Raw genomic sequence first — 27,209 nt, 5'->3', positions numbered from 1 at the left:
AAAACATTGTTGTTATCATTATCAATCGTATTTATTGAGCGCTTACTATGTGCAGAGCACTGTACTAAGCGCTTGGGAAGTACAAATTGGCAATATATAGAGACAGTCCCTACCCAACAGTGGGCTCACAGTCTAAAAGGGGGAGACAGAGAACAAAACCAAACATACTAACAAAATAAAATAAATAGAATAGATATGTACAAGTAAAATAAATAAATAAATAAATAAATAGAGTAATAAATATGTACAAACATATATACATATATACAGGTGTTGTGGGGAAGGGAAGGAGGTAAGATGGGGGGGATGGAGAGGGGGATGAGGGGGAGAGGAAGGAAGGGGCTCAGTCAGGGAAGGCCTCCTGGAGGAGGTGAGCTCTCAGCAGGGCCTTGAAGGGAGGAAGAGAGCTAGCTTGGCGGATGGGCAGAGGGAGGGCATTCCAGGCCCGGGGGATGACGTGGGCCGGGGGGCGATGGCGGGACAGGCGAGAACGAGGTACGGTGAGGAGATTAGAGGCGGAGGAGCAGAGGGTGCGGGCTGGGCTGTAGAAGGAGAGAAGGGAGGTGAGGTAGGAGGGGGCGAGGTGATGGAGAGCCTTGAAGCCCAGGGTGAGGAGTTTCTGCCTGATGCGCAGATTGATTGGTAGCCACTGGAGATTTTTGAGGAGGGGAGTAATATGCCCAGAGCATTTCTGGACAAAGATAATCCGGGCAGCAGCATGAAGTATGGATTGAAGTGGAGAGAGACACGAGGATGGGAGATCAGAGAGAAGGCTGATGCAGTAGTCCAGACGGGATAGGATGAGAGCTTGAATGAGCAGGGTAGCGGTATGGATGGAGAGGAAAGGGCAGATCTTGGCAATGTTGCGGAGCTGAGACCGGCAGGTTTTGGTGACGGCTTGGATGTGAGGGGTGAATGAGAGAGCAGAGTCGAGGATGACACCAAGGTTGCGGGCTTGTGAGACGGGAAGGATGGTAGTGCCATCAACAGAGATGGGAAAGTCAGGGAGAGGACAAGGTTTGGGAGGGAAGACAAGGAGTTCAGTCTTCGACATGTTGAGCTTTAGGTGGCGGGCAGACATCCAGATGGAGATGTCCTGAAGGCAGGAGGAGATGCGAGCCTGGAGAGAGGGAGAGAGAGCAGGGGCAGAGATGTAGATCTGGGTGTCATCAGCGTAGAGATGATAGTTGAAGCCGTGGGAGCGAATGAGGTCACCAAGGGAGTGTGTGTGGTTTGAGAACAGAAGGGGACCAAGCACTGAACCTTGGGGAACCCCCACAGTAAGAGGATGGGAGGTGGAGGAGGAGCCTGCAAAAGAGACTGAGAAAGAACGACCGGAGAGATAAGAGGAGAACCAGGAGAGGACGGAGTCTGTGAAGCCAAGGTCAGATAGCGTGTTGAGGAGAAGGGGGTGGTCCACAGTGTCAAAGGCAGCTGAGAGGTCGAGGAGGATTAGGACAGAGTATGAGCCATTGGATTTGGCAAGCAGGAGGTCATTGGTGACCTTTGAGAAGGCAGTTTCCGTGGAATGTAGGGGACGGAAGCCAGACTGGAGGGGGTAGAGGAGAGAGTTGTTGTTGTTGAGGAATTCTAGGCAGCACGTGTAGACAACTCGTTCAAGGAGTTTGGAAAGGAATGGTAGGAGGGATATGGGGCGATAACTAGAAGGTGAGGTGGGGTCAAGAGAGGGTTTTTTTAGGATGGGAGAGACATGGGCATGTTTGAAGGCAGAGGGGAAGGAACCAGTGGAGAGTGAGCGGTTGAAGATGGAAGTTAAGGAGGGGAGAAGGGATGGAGCGAGAGATTTCGTGAGATGAGAGGGAATGGGGTCAGAAGCACAGGTGGCCGGAGTAGCACTTGAGAGGAGGGAGGAGAGCTCCTCTGAGGATACTGCTGGGAAGGATGGGAGAGTAGCAGAGAGTGTTGAGAACCGGGGGGTTGGAGAAGGGGGGGAAGAGACTTTGGGGAGGTCAGACCTGATGGATTTAATTTTGTTAATGAAGTAGGAGGCCAGATCGTTGGGAGTGAGGGAAGGAGGAGGGGGAGGAACCGGGGGTCTGAGAAGGGAGTTGAATGTACGGAAGAGCTGGCGGGGGTGATGGGCATGGGTGTCAATAAGGGAGGAGAAATAGTTTTGTCTGGCAGAAGAGAGGGCTGAGTTAAGGCAGGAAAGGATGAACTTGAAGTGAACGAGTTGTTATCATTTTATTAAGTCCATACATTGCTGTCCAACGTTTGTCAGACCAGAACTCCTCAGAGGTGTCATATTCCAAAGAATCCTTGACTCCTTGAGAAGTTCCATCAACGCCATTCTCAGATTCTACTCAACATCAAATGGCAAGACAGGGTCTTAAAACATGGAATCCTAGAACCAAGACAATAGCCTAGAATTGAAGCTAGGCTTCTCTCAATTCAGCTGGGTGGGATGTGTTAGATGAATGGACTGCTGAGAAGCAGCATGGCCTAGTGGTTAGAACATGGGCCCAGGAGTCAGAAGGACCTGGATTCTAATCCCGGCTCCACCACCTGTCTGCTATGTGACTTTGGCCAAGTCATTTCATTTCCCTGTGCCTCAGGGAATTAAGACTATGAGTCCCATGTGGGACATGGACTGTGTCCAACCTGACTATATTAATGTCTGCCTCCCCCTCTAGAATGGGAGTTCATTATGGCAGGGAATGTGTCTCTTCCAAGTGCTTAGTACAGTGCTCTGCACCCAGTAATCACTCAATAAATGCGATTGAATGAATGAATGAATTCACTTGTACCTACCCCAGGCTTTAGTATAGTGTCTGGCACATAGTAAGCACTTAACAAATATCATTTTAAAAAGTTCTTACTACAGTGCTCTGCACACAGTGTAGTGCTCAATAAATATGATTGATGGATTGATTGATGCATATGTAGCAGTGTGGCTCAGTGGAGAGAGCACGGGCTTTGGAGTCAGAGGCCACTGCTCGGATCATCTTTGTGCAGAAACGCTCTGGGCATGTTACTCCCCTCCTCAAAAATCTCCAGTGGCTACCAGTCAACCTACGCATCAGGCAAAAACTCCTCACTCTCGGTTTCAAGGCTCTCCATCACCTCGCCCCCCCACCTCACCTCCCTTCTTTCCTTCTACAGCCCAGCCCACACCCTCTGCTCCTCTGCCACTAACCTCCTCACTGTGCCTCGTTCTCACCTGTCCTGCCGTCGACCCCCAGCCCATGTCCTCCCCCTGGTCTGGAATGCCCTCCCTCCACACATCCGCCAAGCTAGTTCTCTTCCTCCCTTCAAAGCCCTACTGAGAGCTCACCTCCTCCAGGAGGCCTTCCCAGATGGAGCCCCCTCCTTCCCCTCACCCTCCCTATCCCCCCGCCCTACCTCCTTCCCCTCCCCACAGCACCTGTATATATGTTTGTACAGATTTATTACTCTATTTTACTTGTACATATTTACTATTCTATTTATTTTACTTTGTTAATATGTTTTGTTTTGTTGTCTGTTTCCATCTTCTAGACTGTGAGCCCGTTGTTGGGTAGGGACCGTCTCTATTTATTGCCAACTTGTACTTCCCAAGTGCTTAGTACAGTGCTCTGCACACAGTAAGCACTCAATAAATACGATTGAATGAATGAATGAATGGGTTCGAATCCCAGCTCCGCCACATGTCTGCTCTGTGACCTTGGGCAAGTCACTTAACTTCTCTGAGCCTCAGTTACCTCGTCTGTAAAAATGGGGATTAAGATTGTGAGCCTCACGTGGGACAACTTGATCACATTGTATCCCCCCCAGCGCTTAGAACAATATTTGCACATAGTAAGCGCTTAACAAATGTCATCATTATTAGTATTATTATTCATTCATTCATTCAATCATATTTATTGAGCGCTTACTGTGTGCAGAGCACTGTACTAAGCACTTGCGAAGTACAAGTTGGCGACATATAGAGACAATCCCTACCCAACAACAGGCTCACAGTCTAGAAGGGGGAGACAGACAACAAAACAAAACATGTGGACAGGTGTCAAGTCGTCAGAATAAATAGAAGTAATGCTGAATGCACATCATTAACAACATAAATAGAATAGTAAATATGTACAAGTAAAATAAATAGAGTAATAAATCTCTACAAACATATATACAGGTGCTGTGGGGAGGGAAAGGAGGTGGGGCGGGGGGATGGGGAGGAGGAGAGGAAAAAGGGGGCTCAGTCTGGGAAGGCCTCTATTATGTGTAGAAAGAGAGCAGACAGGATCTTTTCAGGGAAGTAGATTCAGGAGTCGAGAGGGTGTAGCTGCTTACAGTCCTCTAGACTGTAAACTCATTATAGACAGGTTACCTTCGCTACCAACTCTGTTATATTGTACTCTCCCAAGCGCTTAGTACACTGCTCCACACACAGTAAGCACTCAGTAAATATGATAGATCTATTGATTGCTGAAGTCACTTCTGGATGAGTGGGAGGTGCGTTACCTTTTCTGACCTTTTCCATGTGCCCAGCAGAGTTAAAGCAGGATCGTGGAGTTGGGTCAATCTCATTCAGACTGCCTTAGACAGGTACATTCAGGGACAGGGGGAGCTGGGAAGCCTGTGTTAGAAGACACCAGCAGTCCTCTGGGAAAGTTTTTTCCAGCTCGACAGGCTCCGAGCATCAGCAAACGTCCTTGAGACATGCATTCCCCAGAAGACACGTCCTCTTAGGAAGGACAATCAGCCCGAAGCCGGTTGGGGTGGGAGGTAGTTGAATCCCTCCAAGAGAACTGGGTTTCTTAAGATTTTAACGACAGGTCAGAATGACTAGCAGCAAGGCCAGCACAAGCTCCTGCTCAGATAGGAATAGCCCTGCCTTGGAGACTCAGGATGAGTCTGCTGACAGGAGGAACAGAATCCACATCTAAGTAGAGCAATTAATTAATCAGCCAATCAATGGTATTTTTTGAGCACTTATTATGTGCAGAGCACTGTACTAAGCTCTTGAGAGGCTACAATACAGTAGAGTTGGTAGATACGTTCCCTGCCCACAATGAGCTTCCAGTCTAGAGAGGGAGACAGACATTTATATAAATAAATAATTTCTAATATGGCTTTATGGGTATCAATCTGTTTGGATTCCAAATCCCAATATAGAAGTTCCTTTACCCCAAGCTAAGTCCTTGACACACTAATCTCTGCCCACTTCAGTCTATACATCACTCAGCTGCCCAGATTATCTTTCTACAGAAACGTTCAGTGCATATCACCCCCTTCCTCAAAAATCTCCAGTGGTTTCCTATCAACCTCTGTATCAAGCAAAAACTCCTCACTATTAGCTTCAAAGCTCTCCATCACCTCGCCCTCTCCTACCTCACTTCCCTTCTCTCCTTCTACAACCCAGCCTGCAAACTCCGCTCCTCTGGTGCCAACCTTCTCACTGTGGCCCGTTCTCGCCTGTCCTGCCGTCTACCCCTGGCCCACATCCTACCTCTGGCCTGGAACGCCCTCCCTCCTCAAATCTGCCAAACAATCACACTTCCCCCTTTCAAAGCATTACTGAAGGATGATCTTGATGATCAGATTACTGCTCTCAACTCTACTCTCTCTACTCAGCTCGACTTGCTCGCTCCCCTTTCCCTTCACCGCTCTCGTACCACTAACCCACAGCCCTGGATCACTGCCACTGTCCGCCTCCTTCGCTCTTATGCTTGAGCTGCTGAACGCTGCTGGCGAAAGTCTAAACACTGTGCCAACCTCATTCACTTCAAGTTTATCCTTTTGTGCCTTAACTCTGCCCTCTCCTCCGCCAAACAAAACTATTTCTCCTCCCTTATTGACACCCATGCCCATCATCCCCATCAGCTCTTCCGTACATTTAACTCCCTTCTCAGGCCCCTGGTTCCTCCCCCGCTCCTCCTTCCCTCACCCCCAACGATCTGGCCTCCTACTTCATTAATAAAATTAAATCCATCAGGTCTGAGCTCCCCAAAGTCACTCCCCCGACTTCTCCAACCCTCCAGCTCTCAACGCTCTCTGCTACTCTCCCATCCTTCCCAGCAGTATCCTCAGAGGAGATCTCCTCCCTCCTCTCAAGTGCTACTCCGGCCACTTGTGCTTCTGACCCCATTCCCTCTCATCTTATGAAATCTCTCGCTCCATCCCTTCTCTCCTCCTTAACTTCCATCTTCAACTGCTCACTTTCCACTGGTTCCTTCCCCTCTGCCTTCAAACATGCCCACGTCTCTCCCATCCTAAAACAACCCTCTCTTGACCCCACCTCACCTTCTAGTTATCGCCCTATTTCCCTCTTACCATTCCTTTCCAAACTCCTTGAACAAGTCATCTACATGCGTTGCCTCGAATTCCTCAATGCCAACTCTCTCCTTGACCACCTCCAATCTGGCTTCTGTCCCCTACATTCCACGGAAACTGCCCTCTCAAAGGTCACCAATGACCTCCTTCTTGCCAAATCCAATGGCTCCTACTATATGCTAATCCTCCTCGACCTCTCAGCTGCCTTCGACACTGTGGACCACCCCCTTCTCCTCAACACACTATCCAACCTTTGCTTCACATACTCTGTCCTCTCCCGGTTCTCCTCTTATCTCTCCGGCCGTTCATTCTCAGTCTCTTTTGCAGGCAACTCCTCCCCCTCCCATCCCCTTATTGTAGGGGTTCCTCAAGGGTCAGTTCTTGGTTCCCTTCTGTTCTCTATCTACACTCACTCCCTTGGTGAACTCATTCACTCCCACAGCTTCAACTATCATCTCTATGCTGATGACATCCAAATCTACATCTCTGTCCCTGCTCTCTCTCCCGCCCTCCAGGCTCGCATCTCCTCCTGCCTTCAGGACATCTCCATCTGGATGTCTGCCCGCCATCTAAACTCAATATGTCCAAGACTGAACTCCTTATCTTCCCTCCCAAACCCTGGACTTTCCCATCACTGTTGACGGCACTACCATCCTTCCCGTCTCACAAGCCCGCAACCTTGGTGTCATCCTCGACTCCGTTCTCTCATTCACCCCTCACATCCAAGTCGTCACCAAAACCTGCCAGTCTCACCTCCACAACATTGCCAAGATCCGCCCTTTCCTCTCCATCCAAACCGCTACCCTGCTCGTTCAATCTCTCATCCTATCCTGACTGGATTACTGCATCAGCCTCCTCTCTGATCTCCCATTCTCCTGTCTCTCTCCACTTCAATCCATACTTCATGTCACTGCCTGGATTGTCTTTGTTCAGAAATGCTCTGGGCATGTTACTCCCCTCCTCAAAAATCTCCAGTGGCTACCAATCAACCTACACATCAGGCAAAAACTCCTCACCCTCGGCTTCAAGGCTCTCCATCACCTCGCCCCCTCCTACCTCACCTCCCTTCTCTCCTTCTACAGCCCAGCCCACACCCTTCGCTCCTCTGCTGCTAATCTCCTCACTGTGCCTCATTCTCACCTGTCCCGCCGTCAACCCCCAGCCCATGTCCTCCCCCTGGCCTGGAATGCCCTCCCTCTGCACATCCGCCAAGCTAGCTCTATTCCTCCCTTCAAAGCCCTATTGAGAGCTCACCTCCTCCAGGAGGCCTTCCCAGACTGAGCCCCCTCCTTCCTCTTCTCCTCCTCCCCCTCCCCATCCCCCCGCTTTACCTCCTTCCCCTCCCCACAGCACTTGTATATATGTATATATGTTTGTACGTACTTATTACTCTATTTTATTTGTACATATTTGTTCTATTTATTTTATTTTGTTAATATGTTTTGTTTTGTTGTCTGTCTCCCCCTTCTAGACTGTAAGCCCGCTGTTGGGTAGGGACCATCTCTATATGTTGCCAACTTGTACTTCCCAAGCACTTAGTACAGTGCTCTGCACACAGTAAGCACTCAATAAATACGATTGAATGAATGAATGAATGAATGAATGAATGTAGGCTCCCTTCCTCCAGGAGGCCTTCCCAGGCTAAGCTCCCCTTTTCCTCAGCTCCCCTCCCCATTGCCCCAATTCACTCCCTTTGCTGTACCCCCCTCCCCACCCCACAGCACTTGTGTATATATGTACATATCTATAATTCTATTTATTTACATTGTTGCTATTGATGTCTGCTTACTTGTTTTGATGTCTGTCTCCCCCTTTCTAGACTGTGAGCACGTTGTGGGTGGAGACTGTCTCTCTTTATTGTTGAATTGTACTTTCCAAGCACTTACTACAGTTCTCTGCATACAGTAACTGCTCAATAAATATAAATGAATGAATGAATGAATAAATAAAGTCAGATCTGTTGTCCTCAATGCTCCATACCCCACTCTCCTCCCCCATCCACCCACAGGTCTCAAGTTCCTTCCTTCTCTGGGGTCATGAACCCAGTAGGTTGGGAATCCCCTATGTTCTCATCCTCCTCATCCTCCCTGCTTCTCCCTTGACTACTGGCCTGCTCCCTTTGTCAGCCCTTAGTTGCCACTGACTACGAGGATCTCTGTAAGGCTGGACCTGCTCAGCTTCCCTACTCAATCCCAGCTCCTTTTTCATAGACCTGCCCTCTGGAGGCCCCTGTAATGACAAATAGCCTGGCCTAGTAGAAATCACACAGGCATGGGTTCTAATTCCAACTCCACTACTTGCCTGCTGGGTGTCCTTGGACAAGCCACTTGGCTTCTCTGGACCTCAGTTTCAGTTTCCTCCTCTGCAAAGTGGGGATTGAATGCTGTTTTTACCCCATTAGAATGTAAGCCCCCTGTTGGACAGGGATTGTGTCCCACCTGATTAATATCTATTAACCCCAATGTTTAGCAGTGTTTGAAGCAAATATTATTATTATTATTATTATTATTATTATTATTATTATTATTGCTGGATCAGTCAGCTCCTGAGTGTCTTCTGTGCTGCATTGGTGACCATGCAGCTTTTCCACTGCTCTTTCTGCCCAACGGGGCTCCAAAACCCATGACCTCTACAAGCCCCACTAGGCCTTTCTCTCTATGGTCCTCAACTTCCCCAAGGGCAAAGGCATCCATGTCTGCCTCCAGAAGACAGTCCTGACTTGCTCCTCCACCACCCCTGAAGGTTACTGACCTCTCTGTCCTCCTTTCCACTTTGCTACCCTCTCAGGTTTGATTCTCCACCTCCCCTTTGCCAAGCAGCGTGGCTTAGTGGAAAGAGGCCGGGCTTGGGAGTCAGAGGATGTAGGTTCTAATCCTAGCTCCACCACTTGTCCGCTGTGTGACCTTGGGCAAGTCACTTCACTTCTCTGGGCCTCAGTTACCTCATCTGGAAAATGGGGATTAAAAGGGTCAGCCCCATGTGGGACAACCTGATTACCTGTATCTACCCCAGCACTTAGAACAGTGCTTGGCACATAGTAAGTGCTTAACAAATACCGCCATTATTATTATTATTATTATTATTATTATTATTATCTGCCTGCTTCCCTGTTCTCTTGCTCCTTCTGCCTCCTGGAGCAAAGGAGAAGGAAGGATCCTTTGCCTCCATCTCTTTCCTTCTTCTAGACTGTGAGCCCACTGTTGGGTAGGGACCGTCTCTATATGTTGAGAACTTGTACTTCCCAAGTGCTTAGTACAGTGCTCTGCACACAGTAAGCGCTCAATAAATACGATTGATTGATTCTGCCCTTCCTCCCCTTGCCATTTTCACTACAGGTTGAGGGGCAGCTTCTAGTACTCAGACACCTGACCCAACTCTGCCAGTTTGCCTCTCTGCTTCTAGTTTCCTGACTGAGATGGCATGGTGGTGGGGCGTCCAAGGACAAGACTTATAAAGTGGCTGTCAGAGTTGGGTCAGAGAAAGGGGAAGGAGACAGAGGGAGGGAGAGGAGGAGGAGGAGGAAATGGGGAAGGAAGGGATGGGAAAGAAGGAGAAGGAAAGGAAAAGAGGTTGAGGAGATGTACTTCCTCCTCCTCTTCCTCCTCCTCCTCCTCCGCCACTGTTGATGCTGCCATCAACCTCCACCATCTTCCACTGTCCTCTGCTGCTCACAGTCACCAGACTCCAAAAGTTCTGCTCAGGGTAAGGCTCTGAAGGGCCTGGCAACAGACAGAGGAGGGGGTGAAGGCCTGGAGGCAGGGAGGGGAGTGGGGTTTGGAGGGCCAGGCCTCAGGCAACTGCAACTAGAAGCTCATGATAACTACATTTGATAGACAGACAGATAGAACTGGCTGCCCCAGGCAGTTGATGGGCATATCCAGTCCAGCTGAATGATGAAGAGAGAAGCAGCGTGGCTCAGTGAAAAGCTCATGGGCTTGGGAGTCAGAGGTCATGGGTTCGAATCCCGACTCCATCACTTGTCAGCTGTGTGAACTTGGGCAAGCCACTTAACTTCTCTGTGCCTCAGTTACCTCATCTGTAAAATGGGGATGAAGACTGTGAGCCCCACGTGGGACAACCTGATCACCTTGTATCCCCCAAGTGCTTAGAACAGTGCTTTGCACATAGTAAGTGCTTAACAAATACAATCATTATTATCATTATTTTGTGTTTCCAGCTGCACCTGAAACTCCCATCAATGGCCCAGGAAAGCTACCTCAACAATGGCATCCGTGTCATTGGCATAGAGAAGCAGTGCAGCCAAGTGGAAAGAGCTTGGTCATTTGGGTCAGAGTACCTGGGTTCTAATCCTGGCTCCACCCCATGTCTGCTGTGTGACTTTGTGCAAGTCACTTCACTTCTCTGCACCTCAATTCCCTCATTTCCAGAATGGAGATTCAACACTCTTTCTCCCTCCTACTTAGACTTTGAGCTCCATGCGGAACCTGATTATCTTGTATCTACCCGGGGCTTGGTACATAATAATAATAATAATAATAATAATAATAATAATAGGCATTTGTTAAGTGCTTACTATGTGTGAAGCACTGCTCTAAGCACTGGGGGGATACAAGGAGATCAGGTTGTCCCGCATGGGGCTCACAGTCTTAATCCCCATTTACTCTTAATCCCCATTTTACAGATGAGGGAACTGAGGCTCAGAGAAGTGAAGTGACTTACCCAAGGTCACACAGCAGACATTTGGTGGAGCTGGGATTAGAACCCGTAATGTGTGACTCCCAAGCCCAGGCTCTTTCCATTGAGCCATGCTGCTTCTCAATACATAATACATAATAAGTATATATATATATATATATATATATATATGTATATAAGTACATAATAAGTGCTGAACAAACACCACAAGTATTATTCTTATTATTATCAATCAGTCAATCAATGCTATTTTTTGAGCATTTACTATGCAGAGTACTGCACTGAACACTTGAAAGAGTACAATATAACAGAGTAGGTAGACACATTCCCTGCCCACAACCGAGTGCCCACAGTCTAGAGGGGGCACTGCAGTGACTATTATCGGCTATGGGAACTACATCAAGCGGCGGGCAGGTGGTCCGGCGGATGAACAGGTGGGTAGTCGGGAAGTCGGGTATCAGAGCTGCCCTTGGGCACGCCCATTTCGGAGGTGGAGTTGAGCAATCACCAGCACCCGGCTCAAGTCCCTTGCAGGCCAGGGATTGTGTCTGACCTAGTAACCTACCTCCAGTGCTTAGAACAGTGTTTCACACATAGTAAATGATTTACAAATGCCTTTAAAAAAAAAAGGTAGCTATCCCTGCCACCTCCACCATCACTGTGGCTGAGGGGTCCTCTTTCAGCACTTAGCACAGTGCTTGGCACAGAGTAGGGGTTTAATGAATACCATAAAAAAAATTATGGCCCAAAGTGGAACCCCATTGGATCCTACATTAGGACTTTTGGGTGGTCAGCCTACCTCCCAAAACACAAGACTATCTTGCCTAACAAGGGATACCTGGTCACCTTAATGTTCTTCACCGTCCCCAAACCACTGAGTTTATTTGACTTCCTAGAGCCACCTAGAGACACCTAGAGCCTGGAGCTCTAAAGTCTCTCCCCCATCACTCCCTTTCAGCCCAGCTCTTTCCTGTAATGGCCAGCTTCTCTGGAGCACAAATAAGCCCTGTCAGTTGGCTGTACAGGACTGTAGACTCTATCCTCTAGACTGAAAGCTCATTGCGGGCAGGGAATGTGTCCGTTTACTACAATATTGTATGTACTCTCCCTAGCTCTTAGTATGGTGCTCTGCACACAGTAAGTGGTCAATAAATGTGATTGATTTATCAAAGTTACTTTCCCACCCTCTTCTTTCCAGAAACGCCAGTGGGAAGCAGAATGGGCCTAGGACTCTGAAGATCATAGATTCTAGCCCCGGCTCTGCCATTTGTCTGCTCTGTGACCTTGGACAAGTCATTTCATTTCTCTGGGCCTCAATTACCTCATCTGTAAAATGGGAATTGAGACTGTGAGCTCCACATGGGACAGAGACTGTGCCCAACCCGATTTGCTTGTATCTACCCCAGCATTTAGTATAGTGCCTGTCACGTAGTCAGTGCTTAACGAATACCACAACTATTATTAATTATTAGTGACCCTTCCCTCCCTCCAACCAGTGAGGAAGAGCCTGGGGAAAGTTCTGTGCCGCCCACTGATCCCCCAACCTTCCATAACCCATACTCTCAGCCTCGGTGGTACTGCCTGTAATGTGACCTTGGGCAAATCAGTTAATTTCTTTGTGTCTCCGCTCCTTCTTCTATAAAATATCTTTATTTCTCTCCCGCTTTAAACTGTGCCCCATGTGGGACAGGGACTGTATCTCACCTGATTGACTTGTATCTGCCCCAGTGCTTGACAGATAGGAAGTGCTTAACAAATACCATAAAAAAGAGAAGAATAAAATAACTCAGACTTAAGGGTGGTGTTGGGTTGGCATGACTGGAGTGTTGGGAATTCATCAGGGAAGGCTTCCTAAACAAGGTGGGTTTTTAAAAGGCCCTAGTGCCCTGCTCGAGATGGCTTGGGTCCTGGAGGGCCATCTACCCGAAGCATTTCCCAGATGCACTCCTTCCTCCTGACCCTTGGCTTCAAGGCTCTCAGCCAGCTTACACTCTTCCCTGTCTTCTCCCAAGCTCACCCTCACTCTCGATTCTCCCACCTCCACCCCTTGCTCACCCTCCTCCCCTCATTGGGTCTGGAGCCCCACCCCCACCAAATCCATCAAACCTCAGCCCTCCCCATCCCTAAGCCAACCTAAAATCCCACCTCCTCTAGCATGTACCCCAACTCATTCCCAGCTCCTGAATTCCATCAATCCAGCCCTCTTTGTCATATGGATTTATTGCCTCCTCAGCATTTATGGATAGATGTCAATCAGTTGCATGCAGAGCACTGTACTAAGCACTTGGGGAAGTACAATGCAATCGAATTGATAGACATGAAACCTGCCCACAAGGAGCTACATGCAATTATTTATTCTGATTTAGTCTGAAATCAATAAATAAGTGCCATTTTTTGACTGATAGATTGAATGATACCACATCCTGGCATATTTATTCTACTACCTTTCTGCTGCTTGTTCTTCCTCTATTTCTTCCTCTGTTTGTAAGTATTTTGTATGCTTCTCTCCCACATTATAGTGTAACTCCCTGTGGGCAGGGGATATTTCTTTAGCTTTTGTTGTACTTTTTCAAGCACTTAGTACCATATATCACATTAATAATAATAATATTAATGATGATGGTATTTGTTAAGCGCTTACTATGTGCTGAGCAATCAATCAATCAATCAATCAATCAATCGTATTTATTGAGCGCTTACTATGTGCAGAGCACTGTACTAAGCGCTTGGGAAGTACAAATTGGCATCACATAGAGACAGTCCCTACCCGATAGTGGGCTCACAGTCTAAAAGGGGGAGACAGAGAACAGAACCAAACATACCAACAAAATAAAATAAGTAGGATAGAAATGTACAAGTAAAATAAATAAATAAATAAACAGAGTAATAAATATGTACAACCATATATACATATATACAGGTGCTGTGGGGAAGGGAAGGAGGTAAGACGGGGATGGAGAGGGGGACGAGGGGGAGAGGAAAGAAGGGGCTCAGTCTGGGAAGGCCTCCTGGAGGAGGTGAGCTCTCAGCAGGGCCTTGAAGGGAGGAAGAGAGCTAGCTTGGCGGATGGGCAGAGGGAGGGCATTCCAGGCCCGGGGGATGACGTGGGCCGGGGGTCGATGGCGGGACAGGCGAGAGCGAGGTAGTGCTGGGATAGATACAAGGTTATCAGATTGTCCCACGTGGGGCTCACAGTCTTCATCCCCATTTTACAGATGAGGTAACTGAGGCACAGAGAAGTTAAGTGACTTGCTCAAAGTCACATAGCTGACAAGTGGCAGAGCCGGGATTAGAACCCAGGACCTCTGACTCCCAAGCCAGGGCTCTTGTATCATTGTTAGCACTACTTTCCCTGGCTGGCTATTTAGCAAACTGTGCTATGGTTTGGGGGCTTTTTCATGGTATTTGTTAAGCACTTATTATGTGTCAAACACTTATGTATCTAAGCAATGGGGTAGATACAAGTTAATCAGGTTGGATCCCGCATGGGTCTCACAGTCTAAGTAGGAGGGAGAACAAGATAACTGAGGCACAGAGAAGTAAAGTGACCTGCCCAAGCTTACACAGCAGGTATGTGGTGGAGCAGGATTAGAACCCAGATCCTCTGACTCCAGGCTGCTGCTTTTTCCAGTAGATCATTCTGCTTCTCAGGGAGTCTACAAACAAACTAGAATCAGAGGGGAGTCTTCTAGTCTCTGATGCTGAACAATTTAGTCAACTGGAAGTGTAGGGAGAGGATGGATTCAGTCCAGATCCAGCAGAGGGGAGATCTGCTGGATCTGGACTGAATCCATCCTCTCCCTACACTTCCAGATTCAGTCCAGATCCAGCAGATCTCCCCTCTGCCTGTAGCCTGAACACCCAATGGTGAGTAAGGGTCTAGCGTGTCTCTTGGAATGTGGAACTACCAGAAGGTGTTGGGGGAGGGAGAGTTGGCCCTCCAAGAGTCCATCATCCCCATCTGTATGTGGCTCAGCAGGGCCCTACTCATAACTCAATTCAATTCAATCATAGTTATTCAGTGTTTTTGGTGTACTAAGTGTGCTGTGCTAAGTGCTTGGGAGAGTACAATATAACCACAAATAGAAACATTCCTGCCCACAATTAGCTCACAGTCTTAAGGGGGACACAGACATTAATATAAATAAATAGGTAAATAAATAAATTTCAGATACATACGTATAGATATTTATATTTACAGATATATACTCATAATAGTAGGAGGAGGAGGAGGAGCCACAGCATTTATTGAGAAGCCACTCAGTGCACTGCACTGTACTATGCCCTTGGGAAGTGCAGAATAAAGTGACATATTCTGCCCACAAAAAGCTTAAACTCTAACCAGGGAGACAAGCATAAAATATTTACTAGACTGTCAAAATAAATACATTGAGTGGACATACAGTCATAAGTGTTTTACTTGTTTACTGTGTTTGCTTAGTTTCTGTACTGTCTGCTTAGAGCTTTGGACTCTGTGGAAAGTAGAATTCAGCCCCCAAACCTCTACTGCTTTTTTATTTCCCCAAAAGCCTGGTGTCTTGGAAAGGATGGGACAATTTACCCATCCATCCTTCAGCAGGGTGGTCTTCAAATTACTGAAGAGAAGTACTTAGTACAGTGTTCTGCACACAGTAAGTGCTCAATAAATATGATTGAATGAAAGTAGTGTGTCCTAGTGGATAGATACCCGGCCTGAGAGTCAGAAGGACCTGGGTTCTAATCCCAGATCTGCCACTTGTCTGTTGTGTGATCTTGGGCAAGTCACTTCACTTCTCTGTGCCCCAGTTACCTCATCTGTAAAATGGGGATTAAGACTGTGAGCCTCATGTGGGACAGGGACTGTGTCCAACCTGATTAACTTGTATTTACCCCAGCACTTAGAAAGTGCCTGGCACATTATAATACTTAACAAATACCATTTAAAAATAATTGCTCCTGAGCCCTGGGGCAGGACCGGGTGCCCAGTCTCCACTAGTCAGTCAGTCAATTGTATTTATTGAGTGCTTATTATGGGCAGGACACTGTACTAAGAGCTTGGGAGAGTACAATATAACCATAAACAGACACATTCCCTGAGCCTCTGGCTGCTCTGAATCAATCAATCAATCAATTGTATTGATTGAGCACTTACTGTGTGCAGAGCACTGTACTAAGTGCTTGGGAAGTACAAGTTGACAACATATAGAGATGGTCCCTACCCAACAGTGGGCTCACAGTCTAGTAGGTGGGCTCACAGTCTAGAAGGTGGGCTCACAGTAAGCCACTATCCTTTTGAGGATTGTGTGTGCCCGTGTTGAATGGGCTGTGTGCACAGGGAATGTGTGTTATATTGTTATATAGTACTGTCCCAAGCATTTAGGACAGTGCTGCACACAGTAAGCACTCAATAAATACAACTGGCTGACTGACTGACTGGCTGCGTGGCCCGGGGGTCATCATTGGAGCCAGGGCATGTGCTGAAGCCAGAGTCCATCAGTCTCTCTCCTTGGTGTTCGTGTGTTGGGGGATTGGGTCGAGGGGAGGGCAGAGGGTGAGGGGTGTGTGTGTGGCACGAGATGGGGGTTCTGCCGTGGGCGTGGAGGGTGGGGAGGAGTGTGTTAAAGGCTAGTGGCAGGGGTGAGATTTGGGGATATTCTGAGTGACACAGCAGGGGCAACTGTTGGAATTTATCAAAAGGTTCCTTCTTTTTTCGCTCCGATTTCTTTTTTCAGCTACGCGGGGTTTGGGAGAAGAGAAGGATGGGGTGGAAGGAAGGGTGGACGAAAAAGTGACAGTGAATTCAAAGCCTCAATTCTGGCCCTTCCATCTCGGAGCTTGAAAGCAGCTAAATTAGCAAAACAGAAGTAAACTGTTGACGGCTTCATTGGAGGATTAAGTGTGATAAATGGGGGGTTTGTTCACTTCCAGTCCAGATGTTGTGTCTACGCTGCGTTTTTTTATGGTGTTTTTTTTTTTTTTTGCACATTCTTGGCCCTCGGCCCATATATATTTTGGATACTGCAGGGAGGATATAATATCATTGGAAAATGATGTGGTCTGGTAACCTTTTAAATAACATTTCCTCCCTTCTCTATTTTCTAATAGTTTGTTTTTCTTTCCATGTTTGCCTTTTATTGGGGGAAATTTTTTTTGGAAATTAATGAGGCCAAAGTTTTTAAACCCCCCCAAAAAAAGGAAGAATGGGGGAGCAGAGTTTGGGGCGGTGAGAAGGGAGTGGCGGGAGCCGTCTCGAGCAGGGCCTAGGTTTTGGTTTGTTTGTTTTGTTCTTCACTACCTAACTCCCCCCTCTCCCTCCGGTTTTCCCCTCTGGACTCGGAGGAACCTGCGCTCCCTGGCCGCAGCCTGACCCGAAGGGGAGGTGGAGGTGGGGGAAGGAGGGAGGAGGGGAGTGAAGGAAAAAGGGGGAGGAGAGGGGAGGGGAGGGAGAGGGAAGGGGGAAGGGAGAAGGAAGGAAGGGAGTGGTGGAGGTCCTCCCAGCTGGAGGAAAATTTGGGGAGAAAACGGGGTGCAAATTGGGGGCCGAGATTACAGGGGGCTCGAGGTTGAAGTGTTTTCCCCCATCCCTCCTCCACCTCCCATCCCCTGGGTCCAGAACGATGGCACCGGGGGAGCTACAATAAATGGGCACCTGCCATCCTCTGGGGCAGGAGTGTCAGAAGCCAGGCCTGGGCAGTCACCTAGAAGCACTGCGGCTTAGTGGATAGAGCACGGGCCTGGGAATCAGAAGGACCTGAGTTCTACCCTCTGGTCCGTCACACATCTGCTGGGTGGCCTTGGGAAGTTACTTCACTTCTCTGAGCCTCAGTTTCCTCATCTGTAAAATGGGGATTAAGAGTGTGAGCCCCATTTTGGATAGTGAGTGTGTCTAACCTGAATAACTTAAATCTATCCCGGAGCTTAGAACAGTGCTTGGCACACAGTAACCTCTTAGCGTGGTTTAGTGGAAAAAGAATGGGCTTGGAAGTCAGAGGATGTGGGTTCTAGTCCCTGCTCTGTCATTTGTCTGCTGTATGACCTTGGGCAAACCACTTCACTTCTCTGTGCCTCAGTTCCCTCATCTGTCAAATGGGAATGAAGACTGTGAGCCCCACGTGGGACAACCTGATTACCTTGTATCTACCCTAGCGCTTAAAACAGTGCTCGTCCCATAGTAAGTACTTAATAGATAACTTAATTATTATTACAATTAATAACAAGTACTATTATTATTGTCATTTATTATTATTATCTTAGTCCATCCCCCTGCCTGCAAACCTTCCCTGAGCCAAGGGAGCAAGGATATGACCACGCCCATCCAATGACATGCCACGCCCCCTCACCCGCCCAGCCCCCGGTGGGGACGGGACCCAATTCATTCATTCATTCAATCGTATTCATTATTAGTATTATTAATAATAATGGACCCACTATTAATAACAATAATTATAATAGTGGTATCTGTTAAGCGCTCGCTATGTGCCAAACACTGTTCTAAGCGCTGGGGTAGATACAGGATAATCAGGTTGTTCCAGCGTGGCTCAGTGGAAAGAGCACGGTCTTTGGAGTCAGAGTTCATGGGTTCGAATTCCGGCTCCACCAATTGTCAGTTGTGTGACTTTGGGCAAGTCACTTAACTTCTCTGTGCCTCAGTTACCTCATCTGTAAAATGGGGATTAAGATTGTGAGCCCCCCTTGGGACAATCTGATCACCTTGTAACCTCCCCAATGCTTAGAACAGTGCTTTGCACATAGTAAGTGCTTAATAAATGCCATCATTATTATTATTATTATTCCCACATGGGGCTCAACAATTTTAATCCCCATTTTACAGATGAGGTAACTGAGGCACAGGGAAGTGAAGTGAATTTTCCAAGTTCACCCAGCAGACTGGTGGCGGAGCCAGGATTAGAACCCACGTCCTCTGACTCCCAAACCCGGGCTCTTTCCACTAAGCCACGCTGCTTCTCTGAGCCCTTCCTGTGTGCAGGGCACTGTACAAGTGCTTGGAAAGTACCACACAGCAATAAGGAGGGACAATCCCTGCCCACACCAGGCTTACAGTCTAGAGGGGGAGAGAGAGACATCAAAACAAGTAAACAGGCATCAATATAAATAGACATATATACACATACATACAGACATAAGAGCTGTGGGTGGGAGAGGGGAGAAGAGCAAAAGGAGCCAGTGGAGCTGACGTGGAAGGGAGGGGGAGCTAAGGAAAAGGGGGGCTTTGGACTGGCCCAAGCCAGTCCTGCCCTTCCCCTCAGCCCCGAGTTGGCCGAAGCTGGCCGCTGACCACCCCCGAACCTGGGCAGCCCTGTCCTGCCCAGCCCTGCCCAGTCCTGCCAGGCCCAGCCGCACCCCAGCCGGGCTCCAGAGAGGAGAGGGCAGGCAGGACATCAAACGTCAGGATTTTGGAGGATTAACCCGCTTTCCCAAGCGGCGGCCAAGAGATCGAGGCGTCCTGCCTGGGCTGCTTGCCGGACCCCCACCCCCACAGCCTCTGCCATGAAGCCTCGCCCTTCTCCTGGACTGTCCGCCTCTCGCACCCTACCATCTCTCCCTCTCTGTCTCTCTCTCTCTCCCTATCATCTCTGCCCCCTGCCTGTCTCTGTGCCCACCTCCCTCTCCCTGCCCCTCTGTGCCCTACCATCTCTGTCCCCTGCCTGTCTCCTTGCCAGCCTCCCCCTCTCCCTGCCCCTCTGTGTCCTACCATCTCTGCTGTCTGCCTCTCTCAGTGCCCATCTCCCCTTCTCCCTGCCCCTCTGTGCCCTACCGTCTCTGCCCCCTGCCTGTCTCCGTGCCCACCTCCCTCTCCCTACCATCTCTGCTCCCTCTTACTGTCTCTGGTCCTCACTCTGCCTCTCCCTGCTCCCCCACCGCCCACCCAGCCTGGCCCTGTAGGCCTCTGCTTGCCCTCACTTCCAGCCTCCTCCCCTTCCTCCCTCCCCTCCCCCTCTTCTGTTCACCACCCCCCTTACCCACCCCCCTTTCCCCACCATCCATCCGTCCATCGGTCCGTCCATCTGTCTGTCCATCTGTCCATCCATCCCTCACCCTCCCCGGCCCCCTCCCTCCTTTGCACTAAGGTAGCAGGGCGGGAGCTGGGCCAGAGGCCTGTTGTCCCCGGGGAGAGCTTTGCTTGGGCTGAAAGAGCCCTCGCGCCTGCCAGCCCAATTAAAGCGCCGCGCGAAGGAAGCAGCATCTGGAATTGCGCTGCCGCTCACAGCCAAGTCACAATTGTTTAGTCTGCACGTCGGCGCGGGGAGAGCAGGACTGGCCGGCGGGAGGGAGGGAGGGAGGGAGGCCTGCGCGGTGGCCCCCGCATCTGGAGCCGAGGCCAGACGGCCCTGCTGGCTGGCAGCCGGCCGGCCCGCCTGGTGCAGAGCATTTTTAGCTTTAGGATTTGCTGACAAGTTAAGAACTCAGAAAGTCAGAGGCAGGAACAGGCTCAACAGCTCCCACAGCTCGGCTCTCCCTCTCCGGCCGCCAGTGAGAGAAACACACACAAACACACACATACACACACACACACACACACGTGCCCGCATAGACACAAGCGCTTAGTTCAGTGCTCTGCACACAGTAAGCGCTCAATAAATACGGTTGAATGAATGAATAGACTTCTAGCTGTACAGATTTGGAAACTGAAAGATAATCATATTAATAATGATGATGGTATTTGTTAAGCGCTTACTGTGTGCCAAGCACTGTTCTAAGTCCTGGGGTAGATACAGGGTAATCAGGTTGGACACAGTCCCTGTCCCACATGCAGCTCACAGTTTTAATCCCCATTTTGCAGAGGAGGGAACTGAGGCCCAGAGAAGTGAAGTGACTTGCCCAAGGTCACACAGCAGACAAGACACAGCAGAACCCCGACCTTCTGACTCCCAGGCCAGTGCTTTGTCCACTACACTATGCTGCTTCTCTGTACAGCTATCCAGACGTGAGACACCCACATACACTCACACATCCAGAGACACAGGCACCCACAGACTCACAGTAACAGCTCACTCACACACACACACACACGTACACACACAAGAACCCCCCCACACACAAACTTACAGACACACTCATAGATCACCACATCAAGACATTTAGACCCACAAACACAAAGTCACAGAAAAACTTACTCATCCATTAGTCAATGAGTGTGCAATTTTCTCCCTTCCCCTGTGTCCCGTTCCCCTCCTCCCCAACCCCCAAGCTGTTGTGCCTATGTAGCTGGATTTTACAGCATTACTCTTCCCGTTAAAGGCCTGAATTATGAAATCCCAGACTTCTCACACTAGCAGGGGCCCCCAGAGGTCATCTTGTCCCTCCTCATGTCTCCTGGAAGGGATAGCCCTAACCTAGGTCAAGTAAGAAGGGGGTGTTCCTGAGCATGGAGAACAAACGAAGCTGCAACAAGAAAGATTAGAGCTAAACATAAAACAGAACTCACTGCCTGGAATGAAACTTCTACAGCTTCCTTCACTCCTCATTTCAGAGTCTCACGATCATGTCAATAAACAGTTCCATACTTCCAACCGTACTTCTCCAGCTGAGACTGGTTTTTGCTTGTTGTGTCTTTGGTGTTGCTGCCACCAACGGAGTGACCCTTTGGATTCAGGTCAGCCAGAGGACAGCCAGTCCTGAAGACCCCAGGGGATTGGTATTGGGTTTCTGGTTCCCCTCCAGAAGTCCTGGGAGGTCAGTGGCTCTATATAGGCATCTACCGATATCTGTTTTCTCGCCTGTTGGACTGACTGTAAACCCCTTGAAGGCAGGAAGCATGAAGTAGGCAGTACAGTGCTCTGCCAGCAGTACAGCACTTGTCAGGCAAGAGATGCTCAAGCAATGCAGTTTGGAAGTGCCCACGCTTCCAGGTAGGCCCATCTCCACTAAGGCACCTGAGACTGATCTGACCTGATCTTCCTAGGGCCTTGGGACTAGGGACTTCGGAGAATCACTGCTCACAAGCCAAGTCCATTAGCTCTGAGCTGGACAAGAGTGGCCCTGAGGCCCTGAGAGTCAAGCTGCTGTCCACAATCCACTTTGATTTTCATCCACCTTTTCTGGTCCAGAGGGCTTTTCCCTCAGTGGCCATACCTTTCCTGAGCCAGGAGATCATCGCCGATCAGTCCTCCCCTTGCCCACTCCGATGTGGCCAGCTCACATCCTCATCTGGAGAATGGGCAGATTCACGCATTCATTCATTTGATCGTATTTATTGAGCACTTACTGTTTACGAAGCACTGTACTAATCGCTTGGAAAGTACCACACAGCAATAAGGAGGGAAAATCCCTGCCCACAAAGGGCTTACAGTCTGGGGTGGGGGGTGGGGGGGAGACAGATATCAAAACAAGTAAACAGGTATCAATACAAATAAGTAGAATTATAGATATATACATATATGCGTGAGTGCTGTGTGGGGGAGAGGGGAGAAGAGCAAAGGGAACAAGTCCATGGAAGCTACATTAGTAATAATAATAATTATGTGTTGCACTTGTTAAGTGCTTACTATGTGCCAAGCACTGTTCTAAGCACTGGAATAGATAAAAAGCTAATCAGGTGGGGCACAGTCCCTATCCCACATGGGGCTCACCCTCTTATCCCCATTTTACAGATGAGGTAACTGACACATAGAGAAGTTAAGTGACTTGCCCAAGGTCACACAGGAGACAACCCCCACTGAACTGGGTGGGAGGAAGGGTTCTGCTCCCTCGGGGCTGCTTGCAGAATCCTCCGTCCAAACCCTGGCTCTGCCTGTGACCCCAGGCCAGGTTTCACCCAGAGCCATTCCTAACCTGGAGCAGTGATCTTTCTCTCTTTCCTGGCTAGGATCTTCACCTCCCTCCTACGTGGCCGGCAAGCTTCTTCCCCACAAACCCCTGCTTCAGAAGAGACCACCCCCCCACCCCAAACTGTTCATCTGAGGGATGTTTCTGTACCTTCCAACATGATCTGAACAGCCCACAAAAGAAACAGGATGAAGAGTCAAACTTACCTCACCAAGACATTCTTGCCTTTCGGAATCAGTAGCTCACTGGGACGACAGCCTGACCACTGGTCCCCACCTTGGACAAGACCATCCCTTTTCCTGCTGACCCGGATCTTTAATCAGTGAAAGAGATGCCAGCAGGAAATGCTTTCAGGGTCAGGGGAGGCTGCAGGGCTGGACCTCAGCAGGGAATGGGAGCTGAACCTGGCGGGGGGGCAAGGAGTGGCCATGATTCCCTACCTGGGCTAGACACTCCTCCCCTCAGCCCCCCAACATGCCCTTCCACTCCTGGCAGGGCATCTCTGGGATTAATCAGCTCTTGGTTTCAGCACAGTAAATAAAAGAAGTGACGGAGTTTCCTTTTAAAGGTATGCACTGTGGCCTGGCAGAGGGCTCTGCTGGCCAGCTGGGCCCTTGTTTGGCAATGTTTTTGCTGCAAAACAAGTGTGATCGACAGAGATTTATCACCATTTTCATTAGCTGAAGTTGGTTTTGTTTTGAGTTTTCTACCGGGGGCCCCAGAGTTGCAGATTTATGGGGGTGGGAGGGATGGGGGGGCATATGGGCTTGCCATGTTTTCAGGGCAGCAGGGGAAGGATGGAGGGTAGGTGGGGGGTGGGGAAATACTGGGGAATCAGAGAGCCTAAGTGAGTCTCTTGATCCTGAAGAGAAAGTTCTAGGCCTGGGAAGGGTCAGGAGCAGGTACCTAGAAGGCCATGGGGCTGCAGCCCCCTCCACTGCAGCTGGGTGGGAGAGAGAGAGAGGAAGGGAGAGGGAACCTCACTCTCATCCAGGAGCCGAGGAGCAGAAATCCAGCTGGGAGGGAATGTTAGACTGTAAGTTTGTTCATTCATTCAATAGTATTTATTGAGCACTTACTGTGTATTTACTGAGCACTTACTGTGTACAGAGCACTGTACACTTGGAAAGCACTTGGAAAGTACAATACAGCAAAGAAGAAAGACAATTCCTGCCCACAACAGGCTTACAGTATGGGGGGGATGACAGACATCAAAACAAGTAAACAGGCATCAATATAAAAAAATAAAATTATAGCTATATAAGTGCTATGGGATGGGAAGAGGGGGGAAGGGAAAAGAGAGTGAGTCGAGGTGATGTGGAAGGGAAGGGGAGATGGGGAAAAAGGGCCATAGTCTGGGAAGGCCTCTTGGCAAAGGTGTGCCTTCAATAGGGCTTTGAAGGGGGCAAGAGTGATTGTTTGGTGGATTTGAGGGAAAGCATTCCAGGCCAGAAGTAGGATGTGGGCCAGGGGTCAGTGGTGAGACAGGCTAGATCGAGGCGCAGTGAGAAGGTTAGCACCAGAGGAGTGGAATGTGCTGGCTGGGATGTAGAAGGAGAGAAGGCCAAGGTCGATTATCTTGATTTATTTATTTATTTATTTACTTATTTATTGATTATCGATCCAAGGAGAGAAAAATTGCCAACTATTTCAATCTTCTCTCCATCAACTACAAATGTGTTAAAGAACACTGCGCTAAATCGCGGAAGAGTGTAATAGAGTTAGAAGACAAGGACCTTGCCCTCAAGGAATTTACAATCGAACAGAATCCCATCTTGGCCAGAGTGGAACAATGACATCTCAATCCAGTAGTAGTATTCATTCACTCATTCAATCAAATTTACTGAGCGTTTACTGTGTGCAGAGCACTGTACTAAGTGCTTGGAAAGTACAATTCGGCAATGGATAGAGATAGTCCCTACGCAACAACGGGCTCACAGTCTAGAGTCAGGGAGACAGAAAACAAAACAAAACAAGTAGGCAGGTGTCAATACCATCAAATTAGATAAATAGAATTATAGATATATGCACATCATTAATAAAATAAAATAAAATGATCTTTCCTCCAAAGCTCTTCCCAACTAATCCTGGGAGAGGCTGATTCATCTCAGGATCCTTCCCCAGGTCTCCCATCCCTGGCATCCCATCCCATCTCTAGAAGGTAAGCTTGTTGTGGGCAGGGAATATGTCTACCAACTCTGTTATAATTTCCTAAGTGTTTAGTTCAGTGCTCTGCACACAGGAAGCGCTCAGTAAATATTATTGACATTGATTTTCACCAAAGTTTAGTCAGACATATGCAGGGCTAGCAGGTGGGACAGACAGGCATCCATCCTGCAGCCCAGAAAACTGCACCAATCACAATCAATCACATTCTCCCTCCCCATAGATAATAATAATAATAATAATAATGGCATTTGTTAAGCACTTACTATGTGCAAAGCACTGTTCTAAGCACTGGGGGGATACAAAGTGATCAGGTTGTCCCACGTGGGGCTCACCGTCTTAATCCCCATTTTACAGATGAGGAAATTGAGGCTCAGAGATGTTAAGTGACTTGCCCAAAGTCACACAGCTGACAAGTGGTGGAGCCGGAATTAGAACCCATGACCTCTGACTCCCAAGCCCATGCTCTTTCCACTGAGCCACGCTGCTTCTCTAGATCTGACTCCCTTGTGGGACAGCACTACATCTCCCCCAGAGCTCAGAAAAGTGCTCAACACAGAAGAAGCACTTAATGAATTACTTTAAGAATTTTTAAAAATATATTTATGAGTATTTGTTAAGCACGTAGTATAGGCCGATAAATGTATTAAGGAATTGAGAGAGTACAATAGTGTCTGTAGACATGATCCCTGCCCTCCAGAAGCTTAAAATCTAGCTGGGAAGACGGGTACAAAAATAAATAACAGGTAGGGGAAGTAACCTAGTTTAAGATATGAACATAGGTCCAGTGTTGGTTGGGTTGGGGGTGAGTACTCTCTGAACAGTGTTTGCACTAAGTAAATGGGCAAATAGAAAGAAAATAAATCTTTATTTTCAGTTTATTTGGTGAGGGGGAGTGTATTTTAAAACTTAATTTAAAATGGGGGGGGGCAGGTGTGTGTGTGTGTGTGTTTTCTCACCCAGTTAATGCTACAGACTCAGAGTAGGCAAAGGGACCAGCAGTTCAGTCCTTTTGCAGTCTTAGAGAAAGGAGTATTTATTTATACTTGGCATTTACTTTAGTGTTCTCAAACACCACGCTGGTTCCCAGAGGCACCCACACAGGAGAGGAGGGGAAACTGAGGCAGGGGGGAGGCAGGCTCCAGGGGAAATCCCTTGACAGGGCCAGGGTCCCTGACACTAGTTCCTCCCTCCATCCACCCCCCTCACCTGCTCACCCTATCACCCCTCTCTCCACCCCCAACCTGCACTTCCCCAACCCTTCCTTCACCTGAGAGCAGCAGGAGGCCCCTTTCCAGGTGCTGAAAGGTTCTTTCAGAAAAAAGGGCGAAAGGTATTTGGCCCTGGGGCTGCCAGGTAGGAGTCAGAAATGTGTCTCTGGGAGGGGAAGGTTGGCTGTTTATATGTAAACAGAGAGAGGGAAAGCTGCTTCCGTCAGTTTGATTCAGGAAAGGAATCCAAATTTCAAGCTGACAGTTTTCTCTAAGCAATAAGCCTCTCCCTCCTTCCCTTCCCCACCATGATGTCTTTAACTTTTTACAGCATTTTCACTTCTAAAACAAATAAGCCAAAACAAAAATAAAGTGGAGAAATATTCCCTAGGCATCTCCTTGAGAACTTCTGGCCCCCAGGAGATCCAAGCAGAGCAGGCCCTGGTGGGCATGGGGTTTTAGAGGGAGGAAGGGGCTCTTATCCCAGCTGTTTCTTGTTTCTCCCCACTTCTCCCCTTCAGTAAGGAGCAGGGAGCAGACTCAAGGGCCTTTCCCGGGGTATTAGTCATCCAGAGACCTTTCCAAATCTTAGCTGACGGGCTGCTCATTCAATCACTGGTCTTTATGAAGCGCTTTCTTTGTACAAAGGACCAAACTAATAGCTTGGGAGAAAACAAATAGGATAAGCAGACATGATTCCTGCCCTCAAGATGCTTACAGTTTAGTAGGGGAGACCGACTAAATTAAGTAAATCACAGAGTATAAGAAGATGGATATAAGTGCAAAGAGGGTGGGGTGAGTATCAAAGTGCATAGGAGGTACAGACCCAAGTGAATAGGTGATGCAGAGGAGAGGGAGAATGAGATGGGAGATGAGTGGTTACTTAGGGGAGACTTCCTGGTGAAGATATGATTTTTGAAGATGGGGAGAGTGCTGGGGAGGGAATTCCTGAAAGGAAAGAAGGTGTGAGCAAAGGGTGGAAGGAAAGAGAGAGTCAGTTAGCAGGTTGGTACTAAAGGAGTGAAATTTGAGGGCTGAGTTGTAGTGATTGCCCCACCCCCAACCCCACAGCACTTATGTATATATCTTTAAATTATAAATTATCAATTATTAATTCCTATTGATGTCTGTCTGCCCTCCTCT

At 48.5% G+C, this 27,209-nt stretch overlaps 1 protein-coding gene and 1 long non-coding RNA gene across 2 annotated transcripts in view; one reads left to right on the top strand and one right to left on the bottom strand.

The window, feature by feature from the left end:
* LOC119930965 overlaps positions 1-22,905 on the top strand; it is a 50,532-nt gene extending 27,627 nt beyond the window's left edge. Inside the window, exon 3 of the long non-coding RNA XR_005451866.1 lies at positions 22,730-22,905. This is a non-coding gene — a long non-coding RNA (uncharacterized LOC119930965). The remainder of the gene's footprint in view (positions 1-22,729) is intronic.
* Positions 1-23,097, bottom strand: part of IRF6 (interferon regulatory factor 6) — a 235,657-nt gene extending 212,560 nt beyond the window's left edge. Inside the window, exon 1 of the mRNA XM_038749787.1 lies at positions 22,896-23,097. The gene's annotated coding sequence lies outside the window, so the exon portion shown is untranslated. The remainder of the gene's footprint in view (positions 1-22,895) is intronic.
* Positions 23,098-27,209: the final 4,112 nt, after the last annotated feature.

Source organism: Tachyglossus aculeatus, chromosome 7 (assembly GCF_015852505.1).
Source record: "Tachyglossus aculeatus isolate mTacAcu1 chromosome 7, mTacAcu1.pri, whole genome shotgun sequence".
Lineage (NCBI taxonomy): Eukaryota > Metazoa > Chordata > Mammalia > Monotremata > Tachyglossidae > Tachyglossus > Tachyglossus aculeatus.
Note: the sequence above shows the minus strand (reverse complement) of the source record. Positions and strands in the feature narration are given on the sequence as shown.